The sequence below is a fragment of the Cyprinus carpio genome, chromosome B9 (genome assembly GCF_018340385.1).
Source record: "Cyprinus carpio isolate SPL01 chromosome B9, ASM1834038v1, whole genome shotgun sequence".
Taxonomy (NCBI): domain Eukaryota; kingdom Metazoa; phylum Chordata; class Actinopteri; order Cypriniformes; family Cyprinidae; genus Cyprinus; species Cyprinus carpio.
This window is the reverse complement of record NC_056605.1, coordinates 17,509,009-17,525,772: the sequence shown is the minus strand read 5'-3', so window position 1 is coordinate 17,525,772 and position 16,764 is coordinate 17,509,009. Positions and strand designations below refer to the sequence as shown.

General features: G+C 34.9%; 1 protein-coding gene and 1 long non-coding RNA gene across 3 annotated transcripts in view; both read right to left on the bottom strand.

The window, feature by feature from the left end:
- LOC109111021 (ubiquitin-conjugating enzyme E2 E1-like) overlaps positions 1-16,449 on the bottom strand; it is a 164,009-nt gene extending 147,560 nt beyond the window's left edge. The window contains exons 1-13 of one of the 2 annotated variants that reach the window (XR_006155614.1): positions 16,276-16,449; positions 15,038-15,167; positions 13,658-13,825; positions 11,543-11,680; positions 11,052-11,203; positions 10,070-10,173; positions 9,705-9,897; positions 9,061-9,192; positions 8,301-8,444; positions 7,706-7,842; positions 7,473-7,626; positions 7,233-7,369; positions 5,997-6,108 (exon numbers count right to left, since the gene is read on the bottom strand). The gene's annotated coding sequence lies outside the window, so the exon portion shown is untranslated. Of the gene's footprint in view, positions 1-4,425; positions 4,474-5,996; positions 6,109-7,232; positions 7,370-7,472; positions 7,627-7,705; positions 7,843-8,300; positions 8,445-9,060; positions 9,193-9,704; positions 9,898-10,069; positions 10,174-11,051; positions 11,204-11,542; positions 11,681-13,657; positions 13,826-15,037; positions 15,168-16,275 lie in introns of those variants that run through there. The other variant, XM_042731244.1, reaches the window with a different exon arrangement.
- Positions 4,746-5,512, bottom strand: LOC122138486. The gene is made up of 3 exons (XR_006155616.1): positions 5,483-5,512; positions 4,920-5,126; positions 4,746-4,792 (listed from the first exon to the last, which is right to left on the bottom strand). It is a non-coding gene; the product is annotated as an uncharacterized LOC122138486 (long non-coding RNA).
- Positions 16,450-16,764: the final 315 nt, after the last annotated feature.

The window sequence follows — 16,764 nt, the reverse complement described above, 5'->3', positions numbered from 1 at the left end:
TACCACTTGTGAAGGGGAGTCTCTGCGTCCACCATCCAGTGTGCAGCATCCACCTGGATGATTCGACCAGCAGCCATAGATGTTGCCAGAACGCCTACCACACACCATTCTGACTGGTGGAGGAGGACTACAGTGATGAAGCCAATCCGTAGATATGGGTGAGTTTTTTAGAGGCCATGATGGTCAGAGGGCCAATGGGCGAATTTGGCAGGAATTGCCAGCCCTTAGCAACCTAGTTTTTCTTGCCAGGAGGTCTTCCATCCAGGTACTGACCAGGCTCAACCCCGCTTAGCTTCAGTAGGCAACCAGTCTTGGGCTACAGGGTGATATGGCTGCTGGCCAATATGGCTCTATATCAACAACTGTGATGGTTATTTGTCAAGTCTGACATCACACGTCATAGTTTTCATCTGGGCATCCAAACACTATTTTAGATCTCCAATGCACAGTTGTAAACGGTTTTAGAAAGCTTGGCTATAAATAATCAGTAAGGCCTGCATGCAAAAAAAGTTAAATGTTTAGTAGGCTGGAAACAGTATTTGATATGTCACGGACTTAAGTGGATAGAGCCATATCAAACGTCGTGTTGCTGTGGTGTTAAAAAAATAAATAAAGGTTGGACTTTGTAGTCTGAATTTGTGACAGTCGAATAATACTCTCTGTCCTGGCCGCTTTCTTTAGTGATATTGCGCAGGAATCTTCATTTCTGGTCTATAACACACATCGGTAGCCATGGCTGGCAAAAACTTTGGTCAAGTCTTCCTATTGAGAAACAAAAGAAAAAAAGAATCTAAGCTTGCTGTTGCTAGACATTTCCACCAAAAACATTTGTGCAGAAATCCTTTTTTGTTTTTTTTTTAGCAGATATACATACATAACAAGACCTTTATTGAGTCTTGTGCCACAAATGCACATTTCTTGACATTACCCCTCTGGATTCCCTAAGTATTTTTGGGGCCTGGAGAAAGTTTTGTCTGCCCCTGACATTTGTCTTTTTTTTTTTTCAGTTTCTTATAAATATCTAAATGGCTAAAGTCTAATCTCACTGTAATCAGTCACACACTGGGCTATAAGATATATGTGAGCAGCATGTATGTAACATGATTGTGTTTTTTGGAGAAAAAAAATGTTATGCGTGGTTAGTGAAAAACTAAAAATGTTAAAATCACTTGAATAAGGCAATAAAACACAGATAGAAAATTGGTTCCCAGGGACTTTGGAAGAACTGGAGGCTTTTAGACCTAGAATTTTTTTTTCTAAAAATGATGTGAAAATCAAATCTTGTTTACTCACTTACAGAAAACAATAATATTGATTTAAAATTTTCTAAGACACTTTTTGTTGGTAAAAGGTCATAGGCGAGTAGGCGTCAACTATCATGAATTCACACTGAGAAGACAAAGGCCTGCATAATGAGCTGCATAATGAGCCATTCAGTTATCAGCTTGTCACTGAGGAGGATGATGTTACAAGAAAGAATGTGAGGAACAAAATAAATGTATATAATTTTATGTTTGTAGTTTATTTAGAATATAGTTAATTTATCCCACAACATAATTTAATATTCACTTGTGAGTGCAGTTAAACAGTTTATTAGGAACAAAAATCAAAGCTGACTTTCAAACTGAATTTTTTGCCCATCATTACTCCCAGTGTCCACACAGCATCCTTCAGAAATTTCCTTTTAACAATCTTATTTTCTACTAAAAAAAACATTTATTGTTATTATTATCATTATTATTATTATTATTATTATTATTATTATTTTATTAATGGTTGAAAAGAGCTGAGAATATTTTTTTTTAGGTTTTTTAGGGGGGATAAATTGAACAGAAAGAACAGCAATGATTGTTACATTTGTTTACAGTTACATTTATTGTTACATTTATATTATGTACATCAAGCTTTTGAATGGTATAGTATGTATATTGTTATTGAAACGTTCATATATTCAACTTGATTATACATTTAGTCAGGAATTATAGTTTGGAAAAAGTCTTTGGAAAAAGTCTAACTAGTAAAATGTTTACACGTTATGTAAAAAATAGTACAAGTATATAAATAACATAAAAAGAGACTTACTCATGTTTATGATCTCTGCTGAATAAAGTGCTTCATTCTTGTTTTCTCTGAAGGAAATCCAAATCTCAAATCCTCAACCACATCACATCGTTTTGGGGTGAATTATGTCTTAAATTCCTCTCATCGCGAAGCAAACAGTAAAATAAAAAAACTTGAAGAACAATCTCGCTGCGTTGGTCTTCTGTTGTGTGGGCGTATTCAAAAGCCGCGTTCAGTGCGTGGACATGGTCACATTAGAAGATAACGCTGAGATCGGGATCGCGCGGGGGCGTGGTCGCATTAGAAGATAATGAAGGAAGACGTGGAAAAACGGACATCGGGTTGTTTTTCCATATGGATTACTTTATCACAGAATATTTGTTTTCAGCAGCACTCGATTTAGTTTTAAAAGTAGACATGTCAGGACTTTCTATAGATATCTCTCTCATGTCTCTTCGTTGAGTATTCACTGAGTTACAGTTCAATTTTAATGACGCATTTGTAACTGAAGATCAGCGCAGACAAAGGCTGCAGACAGCACTCCTTGTTTGTTATCTTTATTTTATAAGTGCACAAAAGTTTTGTTGTTATTATGTCTGTATACAAAAAAAGTTAGTCGACCTTTACAGATTCGATTGATGTATTGCTCTTCTCTGTACGATCAAACTGAAAGTGTAATTTAAGTTCTTTTCGGGGTTATCAGGAGAAAATTCCCCAAAACGCGTATACGCGTTAATCGCTTCAGAGGGTTTTACGCCTAAAATGTTGCTTTAATGTCCACTATTGATGGGGAAGGATTATATGATCTTTTGATAAGAAGGTGTTTAAAAGGAGGAGATATAAAGTGTAAGACTGCAGTAGACTGGCATCGTTCCATGTCAGCACAATCAAATATAGTTCAGTCAATCTTTGAAGTGGACTTTCAGAACTACTCCTACTTTCCGCACAATTGAAGTGCATCAAGTACAAACGTAAGTATCCAATTTAACAGATTTTTAAAAACGTAACATATACCATTTTAGTTAAGCACAGTTGCAGTTTTATTTTTTAAGTACATAAATATGTAATGTATTTGTATTATACATACCAGAAATCAATTCATTTCACAATACATTATTAGAATATTAGGGAATTCATTTTTACTAGGGGAGTTATGTAAGAGAGAGACTTTCATTTAAAAATATGGAATGATCCATTATCTCGTAAATGTATGGTAGTAATGCCTTTCATTTCATACCTCTGTTTTTATGGAAGAAACAGGTACCTTCGGTCTCTCTGCCCTCACCTCCATGGACAAGACTGTTTTCAAATCTCAAAAAGCCTTAGGGCAGCTTTTGCATCCTCAGGCTTAAAGCAATATTGCCACCTAAAATCAACAGAGAAAGAATATTGTCAACAAAATGGCACACTCCTTTTGAGTTTTCTAACTACAGCAGTTTAACTCAGATTTGGCTCATGCAAGGAGGCCCTTGAAATCTACATTAAACCATACTGCTACACTCCAAATGAGAAGATGACTCCTTATGGTGACTGGGGAAATGAGTCTTGGGCTGAGATGTTACATTTTGGGTGTTATAGAGGTGGACATCTACAGTAAACCATGCTGCTGCACTCCCTCATAGCAAAGCATTACCAGTTCTATGGCCTTTGTTTCATGATTATTGGATTGAGTTCCGTCTTCTCATTGTGTTATCAACCTCTGCATTACCCTAATCACAATTCCCTGCCTAAAGTTTGGATTTGTCCGTTTGGTGTTTGATTATCAATAAACATCTGCACATGGATTCTACTGCACCTACTGCAGTTGCAAGCTCGTTACAGAATACTTTGCCTAATCTGTGTCCAGTGGAAACATCTTAACTCTGGCATTATCGTACCGGGTATGGGTAGCATGGTGCCTAAATCGCAACGTTATAAAAAAATGTTGCAAAAATAATACTGGGAAAAACTTAAGTAAAATTTAGTTTGCATATATTTTATAGATACGTTAACAAAATAAATACTAAAAACAATTTTTTTTTCCTTAACATTTACGGATCTGGTGATTTTGCTGTAATTTATTTTTATTGCCCTAAATTTTTAGGTATTTGTTATGTATTGTGCTTGTTATCTGTATTGTGCATTTATTGTTTTTCTGTATTAATTAGTATTACACCACAAACGGTTTTGTGCATTATAGTTCTTGATTGTTGATTTAGTAGATTCCACCATAGCAAGAGTGCTGTTCTGAGAAACGGTTGTACTAATACAGTCACATATATATAAAAAACATACAATAAGTTCAAATAAGAAACAGTATTTGGAGTTATTTTGTGTGTTAAAAAATTAGTAGAAGAGGAAAAATGTTAATATACACACACAAACCTGTACATAACTGATTCCGTGCAAAACAGTGTTATCTGCCTTGCCAACTACTGCATCGACCACAATATTGCTGGCCATCAATTTTCTGGCAATGGTGACTGGATTACTCATGGAACGGTAGGATTAGACAAAACATGTTATCCATAATCATTTTTGCTGGGGTAGTTAACATTTTAAGACCATCAATTCAAGCAGTAATAGGAACAGATACACAGACACACACCTGAAATCGTGCCATCTGTCAACACAAGATGCGACATCTGCAAGCTGGAAAACTTTTTTCTTGATATTTTCAAGCTCTGAATCCCACGAACAAGTGCTCAGATAACCTAGTGTACCCAGATGCTTCAATAGCATGCACTTGCTCCTACATGTAAAAAACAAACGCAATACACGATTCAAAATTATACAATTCGCCTTAATCATAAATGTTTTTTTCTTTAATTCAGAGTGTAATAAGGTTTAAGATTGTTTAATAATCAGGAGAAATATACCTTGAAGGTTTCCAAATTTTCTGTGAATTTAAGAAGAGTTTTAACTTTGTCGTTAAACATCACAAGGCAGATGACGTGCTGAAAATCATATGCCATACTTCGGTTTGAAAAGCAGTCAAAGATTTGCTTGACGGCATCAATTCGCATCATCTGACTGGCAGTGTCATAACATTCTTCCATCATTGAAGAACTTGAATCAAAGAGCACCTGATAAGAGCATTAATGAATTCATTTGAATTAATCGCTTGTATGTCAATGTAAATTATGCACTATGTATAATTACTAATATATAATTAGTTTATGAAACCATAGAGCTTTGAAATTACTTAACTTGATGTTTATAAGTGAACATACAAAAATAATGATTTCATATCTATTTAAATAAGTCTATTAACAGTAACAACACATTTTATGTGAACTGGCTATGGGGAAAAAAAAGCTTTGTAAAGCACTATGACTTTCCTCAAAAAGTAAGCATGAATCAAACTGCTGTGTCCTGACACAGTTAAGGATTATAGCCATTTGAAAGTAGTAAACATTACAAAAACTTCTCTAGTACTTACCACAATTGCCTCTTTGGGGGTTTTACTGACCACAGTGTTGTCAGTTCTGGTATCATTGATTCTAATAGGGGTAAAAATTGGAAAAAATTGGAGAAAGTAATTATTTATACAATTGTACCGGGGTTTTTTTTTATACAAATATGTAAAAGCTTAAAAGAGCTGCTCAGTCAAGAAGTCAATTTGAAATCAATTTTTTTTTTTTTTTAATATATACATAAAATAAACAAACCATTAAGCTGATCAGCTACTGTAAAAGTTTTCAACAATGTTTTTATTGTTAGATGTTTAAATCTGCTTTCATTTAGCACCAATTTATTTGCAGGCTATTTGCAGTTTATCTGTAGAACGCTAAATGGTAAAACTGGGCCAGAAAAAAACGAAAAGCAAAATACCATTTAAAATTGTTTTAAACTGAATAGGAAAACTTAAGATGTTTTTATGGTTTCTGTATTGGCATTTATCAAAATACTATAATGTCATAGCCCCTGTCATTTATAGGAAAATATATACTTACATTTTAGCCAGATCATTCACATTTTTTATGGTTTCTGTTCCAGACAGACAGTCATAAACCCAAATCTTAAACGGGTCTCCCTTGTCTTTGCTCAAGTAAACACCTAGATTATCTATATAGATAAACAATGTTAGATCAGAATATATGACAACATTGATATATTTTTGCTTAATATAAAAAAAAAAATCTTATTATGTTTTTAACACTCAGGTAACCGAAACTTAGATGCAAATCTATTTATGTTGTTTATCTTGTATATTTGCTAGGGCTGCCCTCGACTAAGGATTTTTCTGGTTGACCAGTAGTCGTTCATTTTAAGCATTAGTCGACTAATTGCACGTTTATCAATAAACCATTTAAATCATTATAATGGGCCTTTAATTGCCTGCATAGCCTAATAAGCACTCAACCACACGCATAAAGCTTGCCACAACGCACTGCATAAGTAACGATTATGAATGTGTCAGTCAAAAACAGTAAGAAGACTTCATTAACATTTTAATAATTTGATTAACTAGTGCTTTCTTTGTTTTCGGTTTAAGAGATGAAGTCGGCGAGACTAACTCATCATCTCCACAGTGATGCGCCTGTATGCATGTTTCATACAGATTACATAATCAGAGAATATTTGTTTTCTATTTGAATTGGTTCATTTGAAAGTAGAAATTTCACTCTCTATATATTTTTAATGTCTGTAGGGCAAAAGATATACATGAGTTTCATACTTAAGTTCACAGAGACCGAGACGAGCAGAAAGCACATCATGTGATTGCACACAAATAAACAAAGATGCATTACTCTTATCTGTATGACCAAAAATGAGGGAGTATTTTAAGAGTGACCACACCAGCGCCTCCAGTTATCCTGCAAAGAGTGCGCTACTGTTCAGCTTCCACTCTCCGCATAGACATTTGAACAACAAGCATTTCTATAGGTTAACATTAGATTGAGCGGCCATGTAATGTTGCTAATATATTTCAGATAAGCCATATTTGAGGTCATGGATGACAGGCGAGCATTTGGATGTCCCGCATTACCACATAGACTAGCTGTTATCGATCTGTGACTTTGCATGTGGATTTTTTTTCTTTTTTCTACCACTAATAAAATTTTGATCGACCAAGCATTTTCTGGTTGAATAACGATTAGTCAACTATTAGGGGCAGCCCCAATATTTACAGTATAATCAATTAAACAGTCTTAGCTATTAGCATTCAAACAATATAAAAATTGGACCTTCACTGAGATACACCAACCGAGGAGCCTCAGTTCCCATATTTGCCAGTTGCAGTGGTGGTGTGACAATCAAGTGACTGTACCGTTTGACATCCTCAAACATGTCTGAAAATGTTTTCTTCTGTTCAATCTGAAAGCTTTAAAAAGGCATTTTGTATTAAAATTTAATATTGTTTTATATATCCAATATGATATTTTTATTATTATATTAAAGTTTTAAGACTCTTAAACGTGACATACTTGCAACATTGTGGGGTGCTGTTATAAAAGATCCACAATGGAAACCTATCAAATGATGCCGGAAGACTAAGCGAAATTTTCTCGATATCTTTAGCTCTTTGAATCGATGACTCCAGCAGATTCACCTCATCACAGTTTGGAATTTTTACACCATCTAAAATAAAACCTCATATTATGGATGCGGTGATGAATTAAGATGATGGTATAACAAACATCTCAGTTCCAGCTTTTACCTGTGATTTTTTTCCAGTACGTATGACCTCAATACTTCTGGTGTCCCTGGTACTCTCACTGGCTCACACAGCCGCTGGCCAGTAGGATAAGCTTTCAAGGAAATTGTAGCAAAGGTCTCCAGATCAGTACTTTCATCCTGAATTGAAAAAAAAAGAAAGAAAAAAAAAAAGTTTTCAATCAGCAAATATTTAGTGACTGCTACAATCACTGCAAATCTAGTATCTGTGAACATAAAAGACCAAGACAGTATATTTTATTTATATTTTTATTTATTTGTATATATATATATATATATATATATATATATATATATTATATATATATATATATATATATATATATATATATATATATATTATACAATATTATTAAATATGAATTGTATTTACTTTTTCTTTAAAAGATGTCAAGTCTGGTAAATAACTTTTCTTCACAAAATTGTGAAATGTATAAAGTACATGTGGTCATTTAAGATGCACATTACAGTCTGGTTATTGGGGAAACAGGCTGCAGTACTTGTACTCCATGCTATTAGAATGAAAAATAATTTTGCATATTCAAAAACATTAAAAAAAAATAACACTGCAAACATACCTGTCCTTGAGCAATCAGGTAAGCCCAGCAAATATTTGCATATTCAAAAACATCACCATCTTCAATGACCTTTGGACCTGATGTTTCATTACGATCTGGTAACAACTCTCGGAAAAGAAAGTAAAGACCCTCAACAACAGCAATCTGAAATGAAAATAAAGGATTTATTTTACAATTTATGATTGAACTGAAATATTTAAAAGATAACATGTGACCCCGGACCACAAAACCAGTCTTAAGTGTAAATTTTTCAAAATTGAGATGGAAGCTGAATAAATAAGCTTTCCATTGATGTATGGTTTGTTAGGATAGGACCATATTTGGCTGAGATGCTGAAAACTATTTGAATATCTGGAATCTGAGGGTGCAAAAAAAAAAAAAAAAAAAAAATACTGAGAAAATCACCTTTGAAGTTGTCCAAATGAATTCTTAGCAATGCATATTATTAATCAAAAATTAAGTTGATATTTAAGGTAGGAAATTTACAAAATTTCATGGAACATGATCTTTACTTAATATCCTAATGATTTTATTAAAAGGCATAAAAGAAAAATCAATAATTTTGATCCATACAATGTTTTTTTGGCTATTGCTACAAATATACCCCAGCGACTTAAGACTGGTTTTGTGGTTCAGGGTCACATCTCTCAATGATAATTAACTTTATATCAGTGTAAAAAAAAAAAAGAAAAAAAAAAAAAAAAAAAAAAAAAACTCCATTCTGTGCATAATTTGCACTTTGTATTATACAATAACCTACCTTTTGGTTTCTAGTTACATGCAAGTTCCCACAGATCATTTGGAATAAACTTTGAGCCAAAGCATTGCATCCACTCAGTCTCCTAATATATGCAACCACTTTCTTAAATTCATCTCCACAGTGTTTTCGTTTCTAAAGAATAGGACAAAATACAAAAAAAATGTTACAAATAGTTGCACTGAAAGAAAAAAAAAAACAGGACGTTTTATCTGATGTTTGCAGCTGCTGGCCTCAAACCTGTTGTCAAGAAACAGTTACTGGTAATTACAAGTTGTGGATCATTTGGCTCCACTATTCTCATGGTTTGAGTACCGATGTGTCCATAGACACAGATGATCATCTTATCAGGGTGAATGTCTCTAACGACAAAAAAAAAAAAAAAAAAACACCAAGTAACTAAATAATGAAACAGCCTTGGGTGTGTGTGTTGCGATCTATTAGATCTGAACTGATTTTTTTTTCTGGACTGTGCTTTTGAACTTGTCTTGTTGTGATTTGGCTACTTTTTGAATAAACCTATGTGGATGAAGCTGTATTTTGAATTAGTCTGCCACTCATTCTAGGTGACCCAGGTTTTAGATCAGCAAGCATCAAACCTTGACAAAATAGAAATGAGTTTTTTTTTTTTGTTTTTTTTTACATACAATGGCATAGAGCGTTGACAGAAAAACACTTAGGCCTTTCTCTGTTTGCTTCACTGAGGGTCTGACATCTTTTTGGAACAAAAGACTTGGACTTGGTTTCTCATTATCAAATGATGACAGAGAGAACTGTAGAACTGAATCCTCTGTGACTCCAAGCTCACTTAGTTTGTCAACATGATTATACTCATCACCTCTGAAAAAAAAAAAAAAAAAGTGACAAGTTTAATCTTGGAAACACAATACTGAAAGATTTTTGATATTTTAAACAATATAGTAAATCAGAAGTAAAAAAAAATAATAATAATAATAATAATTAGCATGAACATATATAATTATGGTATCTCAATGATATGAGCATCAGTGACCTGATGTGAAGAACTGGTGCTGGTATACTACTTTCGAGAGAAAGCCGTAGTGTCACATCTCTCAGTGTATCACTTTCAAGGTTGACTTTGATTTCAAAGTCTCCCTATTGAACAAATATAAGAAAAACAAGATGACTGATTCGGATGTGTGACCCTGGCCCACAAAACCAGCCATAACAGTCAATTTCCTGAAATTGAGATTCATACATCATCTGAAAGCTGAATAAATAGACTTTCCATTGAAGTATGGTTTGTTAGGATTGGACAATATTTGGCCGAGGTACAACTATTTGAATATCTGGAATCTGAGGTTGCAAAAAAAAAAATAAAAAATTTAAATATTGAGAAAAACGCCTTTAAAGTTGTCCAAATGAAGTTCCTAGCAATGGATATTACCAATAAAAAATTAAGTTTGATATATTTATGGCAGGAAATTTACAAAATATCTTCATGGAACATGATCTTTACTTAATATCCTAATGATTTCTGGCATATAAGAAAAATCAATATTTTTGACCCATTCGATGTATTGTTGGCTATTGCTACAAATATACCTGTGAGACTTATGACTGGTTTTGTGCTCCAGGGTGACATATAGAGAAGATTTTGGATGGTTGTAACACAGGATGAGTAAGTTTAACTCATTTGAAAATCAGTCACAAGGATGAAATGACTTTCATGGATGAGCACCATCCTCCTAAGGTGATTGGAGAAGTGGTAAATATATTTGTACAAATACAAAGGATTAGACTTTTGGGTTAGAATTTGATTCGGTATCATGCAATATAATCTTCTGTTTACATTTGATGTATTACACTGTTAATAGAAAAAGCAAAAACAAAAAGTGTAACAACCATCCTGGGTCTTTTCTATACTTGACACTGACAACATTACATTCTGATTGTGAAATTTATGGGTTTGTTTTGGTGAATCAATAGATTTTCTATTTTTGATTAAGGTGATCATGCATCAGTAGCAGTACCTGTAACGCTATGTGACAGCGGATGACACTCGGTCCTTCAATTCTGATGTTGGCCTGTCTTTGCGTTGGTGGTAACTCTGTTAAATTTTCCCTTGGTGTAAATATGGCATACAGTTCACTCCCACTTGCAATATGTCTGTCATTCAAAGACCCTTTAATAATAAAGATATAATGCATGCAGGGAAATTAAATTAGTGAACAACATGCATAATTGATATTTGCAAGAAAGTCATAAAGTGTCAAGCAAAAGTTTTTGATCTGGATTTTTGTATTGATTATTATTTAAATGTTACCTGATCTTAAATTAATTCACAACTATAGACAATCTGACTAAATGGATAATAATTGTTTTTTCACATTTGTACTGAATACAATGAGTAATCATGACTTTTAACCAAGAAGATATCACATTTGGTGCTGGAAACAATTGTCTCTACATTTGAAATAAAACAATGTTTGAAAATGATCTTCAAAAATATTCGAACACCTACATGTGTTGAAAAAGGGGTCATCGGTCAAAGGCATACCATCAGCAGTGTAAAGGCATACAGACAAGTTTCGGTCAACCTTGTTTTCATGGCAGATTCGCAGCATCAGGTCCTCCACTGTATTTTGTGAGGGATCTATACCTGTACAATGGTAATGGGACAAAAAAATAATTGTAAAACTGATAGTTTAATTATAATTGGCTAGACTAGGTTTAAAGCTATAGTAAAATACTCTATAAAAACATACCCGTCATATTATAACAGTAAATTATGAAATTAACGTGATGAATGAACGTGAACTAAACACGCCAGTTCTATTGACAGACAGCAGTCTATGACATCATGAACAGAGCTTCTTTGTCTTCAGAAGCAGTAGCAAGAGTTTTCGGTTGTGTGTGCAGACATTTTATTACACCTGAGGACACACAAACTCTGCATGATGTGTCTTGGACTGGAGCACAAGTGTGCAGCTCTCAAGGGAGCAGGATGTGCACACTGTGATAAGTTCATGGCTCCATTCACATTTGTCAGCCCCTGGGAATGCAGAGGCAGAGTGCTGGCTACACTACAGGGTTCACAGGTTGGACTTGCTTAGGAGGTGGTGACCAGTTCCCGGTCTCCTTAAGCCAGTTCAAGCAATCCGCATAATCTGGAGGCATGCTCAGCAGGTTCCTCTGATCCAGCAGAAAGCATGTTACTGATGTCTTCCAGTTGTAAGGAGCTGGAAGCAGTTGAGGAAATGGATGACGCTTCGACTAAATTAACTCCCCATGTCAGCCCTGCATACAGGGAAATGCTTGATGTATTGGCCAGTGCCACGCACAGGTTGAACTTGACCTGTTCATGTGAGAAATCACTTGTGGTTGTTTGGACAAGTGCTTCATGGTGGAACATGAGCGTCAATCCCCTTTCAGCCTTCCATTTCTTCCTGACTGTCACTTATTAGTGTACATCACCAAATGGGAATTCGGCAGAAGCGAGCTGACCTTTCTATTGCATCTATTTTACCTAGATATCTTACCAAATTATTTACATTTTTTATTTTACAAAAAATATTTTGCTTCATTTCCCATCTCTCCCTGAATATATGAGTAAAGTGAAAGTGAAACTGATGCGGTGTAGCCAAGTATGGAGTCCCATATTTGGAAATTTAATTGTGCTCTGCATTTCACCCATCCAAGTGCACACACACAGCAGAGTATTGAACACACACCATGAATATGCACTCAGAGAAGCAGGCAGCCATCTTTACCTGCCCTGCAAGGGAGGGTGAAAGGTTGTAAAGGCCAGGGCTTCCCTTGCATTAGAGCATCAAATCTAAGATACCTTCTCTTGCAGTTAGAGAAATCGGGCTCTGGGAGCGGCTCCAATAAACAGTCAATGAGAGTCACATTTTAGCAGGCATTCTGAAGGCATTCCCTAAAGCATAACTCCAGATGCCACGTCTTCTCCCCTTCTCAGGAAACCACGGTTACAATCGTAACCTAGATGTTTCTGTTTATTTTATAATCCCTTGTAAGGTAACCATTTTATCAAAGCAGTAACATGAAAAGGTGGTTTACAGCAATTTTTTTTATCAGCTCTCTTTTTCATATTCCTTTTTACCCTTTGGTATTCGTACGTTTGTTCTAAAATGTACACAATTTCACTTACTCTTAAAAGTTGGCATTGTGATACTATGGAAATTATTGACTTTTAAATTATACATTTCTTGTGATGTTCCTCATTTTTAAGTTGCTTTTGATAAAAGTCTCTCTTAAATTGTGAACCATCTCAGAGCTCATGGTAGATCCCTTTTGATATTATTTGTAAAAAAAAAAAAACATAAAAGTTTTCTTCATTTTGAAGATGTTGAAGGAGACCATTACATTTGAAGACCTACTGTTCCTCAAGTTTTGAATCAAAACATTTTTGGACAGAGGTTGGATAGTAAGTAAAAGTCATAAAACCTAAATAAATCTAGATATATGTACTTAATATTAAGGATGATATGTGTACTTAAATTTAAGCACATGCATCTTGTTTTGACATCTCTCCGTGCCCTTATTACTGTAATTGTCTTTTAGAATAAGAAACAACATTAGTACAATTTATGAAGTGTGTATTATAAAGAGTTACCTGTGATTTCTTGTATCCCAGCACATTTTGGAAATCGGTAGGATATACGAAATGAATTAAGAGACTTCATTACATGCATTCCTTGCATCTCTGGAACTGGTGCATTGCCAATTCTTCGCAGATAAGCAACCATATTGTCATACCGGTTCCTCTCTGCTTGTGAAAAATCTTTTAACAAAACAAAAAGAAAATTACCTGTAATATTCAATATGGAGGTGATTAATTTCATGAAAACTTGTAGGGGAGAATGGGATAAGATGCCAGTCACTACTGTAAGTTGGACTTCCTCCCCTTTTGACCATTTAGAAACTGCCGATCATTAGGGGTGCGCAAAAAATCAAATGCGATTTCCATGCACATCACCTCAGTAAAGGCGCTCCTGTGATTAGTAGTATATCTCCAGCACGTGCGTTCAGATCAGGATTGCCAGGTTTTCAAAACAAAACCTGCCCAATTGCTTTTCCGGGCGATAAAAATACACGTTTTTGGCAGGGTTCCCCTGGTAATATTCACATTTTAGGGGCTAAATATCACGTTATTGGTATTGGGGTCGCTTCAACCCGCGAACATGAAAAACAACCACAGACTTGGAAACACTGGTTGGCATTTACTACACAGAGCCATAATTCACTGACAATCTACACAAAATCGATTTTTAAAAAAAGCAGGCGATTCTTTGTAGATTTTGAAAGCAATTTTGTGTAGCTTGTCGGTGGACTACGGCTCTGTGTAGTAAATGCTGCTCCACCTGAACCAGTGTTGCCAGGTCTGCGGTTGTTTTTCATGTCCGCGGGTTGAAGCGACCCCACTACCAATAACGTGATATTTCGCCCCTAAAATGCGAATTTTACCAAGGCAACCCTGCCAAAAAACATATTTTAACCCCGGGATGCAATTTGTATCGGGGAACCTCCTGGAAACGCGATTGGGCTAGTTTTGGACTAGTTTTGAGAAGCAACTGGGCAGGATTTGTTGTGAAAACCTGGCAACCCTGATCTTAACGCATGTGCTGGAGATATATGCTAATTACAGGAGATGCACATGAAAATCGCATTCGATTTTTTGCACAGCCCTACCGATCATCCTATCTGTGATTATCTTTGTGAGGAGACATGCATGTCCAATAATTTTAGATTTTCTTTTATTACAATCAAATATAGATGAAATATACATATATTTTTTACTTGACAAGGCATTTACCCAATATGGTTCAACACACTTTGACATGGTCCCAATATAGTGCACTATATTGCTAATAGAAAAAATGGTATTTGTTGAAACCACCTTGTATAATGTCATGCATTATGATGTATCAAAATAATAAATATTAACAGAACAGATTTAAATAAGCCAAACAACAACTAAGAATAGAACTCATACCCATGGTTTTTAAGGTCACATCATTGACGCTGTCAAAAAAATCCAGTTCTTCTTTAATCCCAAGATCAATGAATTTTTTGTAGTATTTATCCAGTCTGAACTTCTGAAGTAATATGAATATTTTATCCATCTGAAACACACATCAATAATATAAACACTACTTTTGTGCAAAGGTTAAAAAAGCAGTTTTCAGCATAGGGATGCACAATTTATTGAATTTCTCGATATATCTTAAGTTCCACAGAAGAAAGATATTCATACAGGTTTGGAATGACATGATGTTGAGTAAATGACGACAATTTAAATTTTTGGGTGAACTACCCCTTTAAGAACTTTAATATTTGTAAATAGTAAACAATTTATATAAGACAGACACTGATATTTATCTTTAATCAGGCTCTTATTGAATCAACATTTTACTTCAATTAAAATTAATCAGAACAAAACATTTAAAGAGAAAGAAGCTATGAAAGTTACGTTGCAGTTTGTTTAAATGCAGTTTACATTTTACCGTTAAATTTGTGCGGGCAAAAATTGGCTTGAGCAGGTGGACAAAATTTGGGCTGTTTGGGGTCAGATCGGCAGTTTTCAAACATTTAAAATAAACAGGCTAACAAACAAACAAAAAAGCCCAAATACTCAATCCAATCAAATCAGTCATCACAATGTTACTAAAAACACACGCACACTGCAGAGTTGCTGATGTGGTGCTGGAGGGATCAGCAGACAAATGTGATTCATGACTGAGGGTTTTTACCACGATAACGAATCTGTAAAAGTGATCATTATGTCTAATAAGTTACATGGTAAAGGGTCTTTTATCCTGTCTTTTATCTTCTAAATGTTCCAGATTGGTACAATCCTTGAAAGCTGCTGGACAAGTTTTGCCTGTGCAAAGTTCTGTAATGTTCTACAATATGAACTTCACGAAAGACTTCCTCTAGTTCTGTGTGAAAATATAGAGCAACATAACGGTAAACACATTAGTGTTGTTAATTTTTTATTGTCGGAATTTCATACATGCATCAGTGAATGACAAATTGGCTAGTGATTGACAGCGTTACCCCCACATGTGATTTGGCTTCATTTGTAGACGGTACGGATTCATTGCCAAGACTTTTGGGCAATTTGGGTCGGGATAATATATCATTTTTAAAGAGTAATTGATGTTAATATTTTCAAATTCAACACTAGTTTCAAACGCGCGGGTTTTGTCCTTAAACGTAACATTTTTTTACCTTGTCAGTAGACATCACAGTGCTGAGGTAAATGAAACCGTGTGGACTCTTTCCGAGGCAGAAGTTGTCATAGTTTGGTAAGCTTCTCTAGAGGGGTAGCCTACGTTCCTTTTGCTCAGCCACGAGGTAACGAACCATCCACCTTTTTCCCGGCGCCAAGAAGGATTCTAGCTTCCGTTAGGGTGCTCTTGTGTTCCGGTGTTTAGCGCGCATGCGGAGAAGCACTCGGCTGCAGCTGATTGGTTTGATCGTCTTTCATAGACATACATGATAGGAAATTTGAGTGTAGTTGGTGTAGGACAGAGTATGTTGATTAAAAAGCTAAAAATGCTGTGCAGTTTTATAAAGCCTTCATTATAATGCACAGAAGAAAAAAAAAAACATTAGTCTGTAACTCTTCATGTCTGTGAAATGATTTTATTAAATTAAGCTGACTTTTAGGCTAACAGACGAACAACCCACTACATTTAGTAAATTAATTGGGTTTAT